Here is a 6,513-nt window from a genome sequence, read left to right on the forward strand (position 1 = left end):
GCACAGCCACGATGGAGAACAGTTGGGAAGTTCCTCAAAAAGTTGAACAGAATTACAATATGACCCAGCAATTCCATTCCTGGATATATACTAAAGAAAAATAAAAACTTGTGTCCACTAAAACCTTGTACACAAATATTCACAGCAATATTATTCATAATAGCTAAAATAAGTAGAAAACAACCAATGGATAAATGGATAAACAAAATATGGTATAAATGAAATATTTTTCTCCATGAAAATGAATGAAGGCTGGGCGTGGTGGCTCACACCTGTAATCCCAGCACTTTGGGAGGCTGAGGCGGGTGGATCACCTGAGGTCAGGAGTTTGAGACCAGCCTGGCCAACATGGTGAAACTCCGTCTCTAATAAAAATACAAAAAAATTAGCCGGACATGGTGCCGGGCACCTGTAATCCTGGCTACTTGGGAAGCCAAGGCAGAAGAATCGCTTGAACCCAGGAGGCAGAGGTTGCAGTGAGCCGAGACTGCACCACTGCACTCCAGCCTGGGCAACAAGAATGGAACTCCATCTCAAAAAAAAAAAAAAAAAAAGAAGTCCTGATACATGCTGTAAGAATTACCCTACAAAACATCCTAAGTGAAAGAAACCCATGATAAAAGGCATCTATTGTATTATTCCATTTACATGAATTATCCAGAACAGGGGAATCCATAGAGAGAACACAAATCAGTGGTTGACAGGGATGGGGGAAAGTAGGGGTGACTGCTTAATGAATGCAGGATTTATTTGGGGGGCGACAGCAATGTTCTGGAACTAGGTAGTGGTAATGCCTGCACAACATTATGAATTTTCTGTTGGTAGGACAGCCGTAGAGGCCATGGGTCGTGGCAATCTTCTCACGTCAATCAGCCGAGGCATCATCATCCTGTCCTTAATGGCCTTAGCAGGTCCAGGGGCTATGTGGTTTCCAATCCACGTGCAGGTGACAGTGTTGCGGGCATAGGGCCAGGGGCCAAAAGTCAAGGGCTTGAAGGTACAAGCAACATGTACTCGTTGATTCAGGTGGGTAAGTAGAAGTATGCCACCTTGGTGTCAGAGGAGGAGGCCACCTTTGAGCTGCTGCTGCTACTGTACTTGGGCTTCGCCGAAGTGTACCTGCAGAAGTTGCACCCAGACTAGGGGAGCAGAAGATGCAGTGGTATATCTTGAAATCCAAACCAGAGAGAAGGATAAAGAGGAGAAATTGAGGTTGACATCCAGTTTATGAGAAACAACATGACTGCCAGCATGTTTTGCCTTTTCAGCAAAGACAAGCCTCGGAATGCATCTGGAAAACTTAAAGACAAGATCAAGGGGAATGATACAGCATCATATGCTGCCTCCACCATAGTCTCCAGCACTACACCTTCAGTTGAAAGTGATGATTAGTCTTCGTCCAAAGACAAGAAGGATCAAGACCTTGTTTTCCAAGTCTAATTTGCAGAAAACACTGTTTTCCTGATCCATGATTGCCCTGCCGACTTCAAAGCTAAAGTGCTGCTTCAACTGGGAGACTTTCAGTCCCGGTGGGACAATGACAACAATGAGAGGGACTCCTCTTCAGCTTCAGATGTCATGTCTCACAAGACAATAGCAGGTACATATCTTAAGCAGCTAAACAAAATCAACATCACCCTTCCCAAAATGGAAAGACTTTCCTTTCTTGGGGGTCTTTGGTCTACCAATGAAGTCCTTTCCCACTCTAATGTCTGTATCAATGGGAACCATGTTTAATTGGAGCAGTCAGAAGCCAAGGGTGAGAACAAATATAGCAGTCCTTCTTCCTACCTGAAGCCCCAGGGCTTCAGGAAGAAGCATTTGTTCTTATCTACCAAAAACCTGGCTGCTCAGTCTTGAAAGTAACCTGGGGAAGGATGTGGGATGTCTCATGACAGGTGGCTCTTTGAGTCTTCCACCAAGAACTCTCTGAAGTCCATGTCTCTACCATCCTACTGACCACTGTTCTGTGGGGACATTAGAGAAAACACGGCTCCAGCAAACTTGGAAGCTGCAAAAGAAACCAAAGAGGGCAAAAAGCAGAATAACAACAGTCTTTTTGCTTTCTTGGGTGATGGGGAAGAAGGATATGGCTAAGAACAGTGAAGGTGAAAACCCTCTTACCATTCTGGGGAAGAAGGAAGGCATGCTTACGGAGGTCAAGCCGGGTAGGATGATTCAGGGCCTGTTGAAGACCCTACGAGAAGACTGGAGAAAGATACTGCAGCTATTGTCTCCAGAAGGGGTAACTCTCTGAACCCCTTTGAAGATGCGCAGATCACAGAACCAAAAGCTGACCAAGAATCCAAGTCTGAACAGAATCACCAATTCTGCGATGGCTCCAAAAACCAGAGCTGTCAAACCTTGACTTCATCCTGAAGTCAATGAACACAATGGCCACCAAGATCGCTATCTCTAGCTTGGGAACTGCCACTATCATCAGGGAGAACTTGATCAACAAGACCATGATGAAGAAAAACAACCCCTTGGATTCTGCTTTTGCATATGCACAGCTAACCCAGAATGAGGTGATCCAGCTGCTCCTCAAACAGAAGAAAACAATAATAAGCAAGGATTTCCAGGATCCTAAGCTGGAAGACTACACTGACAACCTGCCAATCAGTCATGGAAGAAACCCCCACGCTCCACATCTGGCTCACGTTAGCAAAAAAAGCAGAAAAGATGTAAATCACCAGACTAAAACACTGGCATGTTTCCGTGAGTTTGTTTCCACCTGTTCTTGAGGTTAAGGACTCGCTATGCCTCATAACCAGCTAGCAGGTTCCGAATCATCATCTCCCTCGCATGTTATCTGGCAAGAGTCAATTTTACCAATTGAAGCCAGGTTAATAATTACAGTGAATCTTTTACTATGGGTCCCCAAGACTTTATTTTTAAATGTCACTGTGCCTTTAACTAGATTGTAAATATTTTATGGCCACCAGAGACGTGATCGTAAGTTCTGATCCTGAGCCAGAGATTCAGATGGCACAGGAGGTATTAATGTGTTTCAACACTGGGGTTTTCTTTCATGTTGAGGTATTTTTCAATATATATCCTCCAGCTATTAAAGCTTACCTGAGAAAGCTTTAAATAAGCAAAGGACCACACAATTGCTGCTGTTACATACATGTACTTTCTCATGAGTAGCACAGGTGTGGCTTTTGGCTGCAGATGCTAAATTTTTGATACCATGTAAATGTACCCAGCTTCTCAGACTTGGGTCCTGTTTTTAATTTTTTTTTATGGGAGCCAAAATGTTTAGAGAAAGCCTCTGGGTGTGCCTTTCAGGTTTTGAACAAGCTGCCTTGTCTAAACATCAACTTCTACTACTCTCTAGCCTTAAAATGTGCTCTATTTAGATCCACAGGGCCCTTCTACTGGAGATATGAAAAATAGAATACAGAAATTAAGAGAATCACTTTTTACTCAATTAGGGGAAGTTGGTCAAAGCCCTCGTCTTGAAATTAAGAGAATCACTTTTTACTCAACTAGGGGAAGTTGGTCAAAGCCCTCCTCTTGCGACAGCAGGTTTCCTGCTGGCCACCTGTTCAGTGCCTTGATAGGGGATTGGGTGATGAAAGCACTCATGAAAACAGTTCACTCAGGTATTGAATGTCAGAATTCCTTTGGCCATTTTCTCCTGAGTCTTTGCTAGATCCCCTGGTTTCTTTGGCAGCACTTCCTGGATGGAGGACAGGGTCCACCAACTTCTCAAGACATTGAGTCTTGAGACACAAGAAACCACAGACTTCGACCCTGAAGGGCCTGTGTCCATATGTCTGTCCTTTGAATACTTCCTGTTCCCCCCTAAAAGGAAACCCAAATTGTTTCTAGGATACTGGGGAAGTTGTAGTGAGGGGCTTAATGCAGTTAATAGAATCTAAAGCCAGTAGAAAACCAAAATGCCTCAGTCTCAAATGGTTGTTTCTTTTTTATTTTCCATAATGAATAGACTCATAGGCATTTTACCCCCTTGTTATAAAATTGTGAAGAGAGGCCGGGCGCGGTGGCTCAAGCCTGTAATCCCAGCACTTTGGGAGGCCGAGACGGGCGGATCACGAGTCAGGAGATCGAGACCATCCTGGCTAACACGGTGAAACCCCGTCTCTACTAAAAATACAAAAACTAGCCGGGCAAGGTGGCGGGCGCCTGTAGTCCCAGCTACTCGGGAGGCTGAGGCAGGAGAATGGCGTAAACCCGGGAGGCGGAGCTTGCAGTAAGCTGAGATCTGGCCACTGCACTCCAGTCCCGGCGACAGAGCGAGACTCCGCCTCAAAAAAAAAATAAAATAAAATAAATAAAATTGTGAAGAGAAAGAAGTTGACACATTTTTGGACTGCTGTATTTTATGTATTTATTTTTGAGAGAGAATCTTGCTCTCCTTGCCCAGGCTGGAGTGCAGTGGCACGATCACAGCTCACTGTAGCTTTGGCCTGCCGGGCTCAGGCGATCCTCCTACCTCAGCCCTCCAGGTACCTGGAACCACAGGTATATGCCACCATGCCCAGTTTTTAAAATTTATTTTTGTAGAGATGGGGGTCTCTCTATTTTGCTCAGGCTGGTCTTGAACTCCTGGGTTCAAGCAGTCCTCTCACCTCAGCCTCTCAAAATGCTGAGATTATAGGCATGAGCCACCACACGCAGCCAATTGCTATGTTTTTAAAACTAGATTTATAGACATATTTTTTAAAAACTAGGGCACTTTCCCCCTTAACTAAAAGCACTAGTTCAGTTCTTCAGGTAATTTCATTGGAACTCACCTAAGATTGGAATTGGAATGTTTCCGTGTTGCTCATTTTTTCTACAGGTTATGATAGAATCTCATTAAATCTTGACATCTCTCCCAGGGGAAGAATATCACAGGCCAGTGGTGTGAATGGGTTATGAGATGATAGCATTTACTAAATCAGTAATCTTTTTTGTATGTTCTTGTTATATTGCGGTTAAGAGGCAAGATGATTGGCAGCAGAATTCTTCAGGATTTTGTTTGCTGTGGTATGGATTATATTGGAGCACTTTAATCTGGAGGATGAAACTGTAACTTGATTTATCTAATTAGCTTTTAATTACCTATAGCTACTTTACTTTATTCTCTCCTATAGTTTTGGGGACCACTGTAAACTTCTCAGATGACTTGCATTTTTGTAGTGCTATTGAATTTATTTACACACTTGAAAACTGTATATTCACTTGAACTCTAACAATGTACATATGTATATATTTGCTCCACATTATGATTTTTACTTTATATAAATGTACTTTTATTGTGATAACCCAAGTGCGCCATGGGGGTCATGTGTACTCTTAATGGTTGGAGAGCTGGTGTGGAAACCTGCATTTTTCATTAGGGTGGTTGGCTTGGAGATATCTGCTGCTAGAACCTGGGGTGTGTGACTCGGTGTAAGAGGAACATCTGCGGCCGGGCGCGGTGGCTCAAGCCTGTAATCCCAGCACTTTGGGAGGCCGAGACGGGCGGATCACGAGGTCAGGAGATCCAGACCCTCCTGGCTAACACGGTGAAACCCCGTCTCTACTAAAAAATACAAAAAACTAGCCGGGCGAGGTGGCGGGCGCCTGTAGCCCCAGCTACTCGGGAGGCTCAGGCAGGAGAATGGCTTAAACCCGGGAGGCGGAGCTTGCAGTGAGCTGAGATCCGGCCACTGCACTCCAGCCTGGGCGACAGAGCGAGACTCCGTCTCAAAAAAAAAAGAGGAGCATCTGGGTGGAAGAGTGAATTCCTGTGCTCTGAAATGCCACTTGGGAACTCTGGAGAATAAAGAACAATTGACTTCAGGGTGTCTGGCTTCTGCGACTGCTGGAAAAAAATTCAGTTTATAGCATTCCTGCATTTCCCAAAGTAGATAACCTGGAGGTTATTCAATGAATAACTGTCCCTGAGGACTCAATTTTGGGGGAGCGATTATCTAGGAGAAGCTTTACCCTGCTCTGAACCATCAGCAGAATTTGGTGAATTGGAGCACAGGAGAATCCTACAAATGGAGTATGTCTCAGGGCATACATCAGCTATACAAGAGCTGGGACTTGCCTCTAGCTTCTGCAGGCACTCACCTGATGGGCCCTAGGGGAGGGGGGAGGGGTGGTCTGGAGGAGCCGGAACAACTCTTGGCCTGGACTCTCTGCTTCCAGAAAGAGTATTCAGGACTTGAAGGAAGCATCAGATTAAATACCAGTGAACAGTTCGAGGTCAACTTTCTGAAGTGTCAATCCTTTTCCCAGTTGTTTCATATACTCTTATTCCTTCCTTGCACTTTGGCAGATGTCCTGCCCTCCTCTTTCATTCCAGTGTGTTAACCTCATCAAAGCAGCAAAGTGGAAGAGAAAACAAGTCTGCCCTTTGCCATACTGAACAGCTATGGACCCTGAGAGGTGGTACACAGGCCTGTAAGAATGAGATACAAGTGTGTGCTTTCCAGCTTTGCTAACAGTGGGAGTTCAAAGGGGCAGAGAGGGAGGAAAGTCCATGACACTCAGCCACATAGTGTAGGGAGG

At 44.8% G+C, this 6,513-nt stretch overlaps 1 pseudogene across 1 annotated transcript; it reads left to right on the forward strand.

The window, feature by feature from the left end:
• The first annotated feature begins 478 nt into the window (after window positions 1-478).
• LOC117077733 lies at window positions 479-2,688 on the forward strand (annotated as a pseudogene). The gene has a single exon (XR_004434835.1). The product of XR_004434835.1 is annotated as a rab11 family-interacting protein 1-like (transcript).
• Window positions 2,689-6,513: the final 3,825 nt, after the last annotated feature.

Source organism: Trachypithecus francoisi, unplaced genomic scaffold, assembly GCF_009764315.1.
Source record: "Trachypithecus francoisi isolate TF-2019V2 unplaced genomic scaffold, Tfra_2.0 Lachesis_group6, whole genome shotgun sequence".
NCBI classification, from domain to species: domain Eukaryota; kingdom Metazoa; phylum Chordata; class Mammalia; order Primates; family Cercopithecidae; genus Trachypithecus; species Trachypithecus francoisi.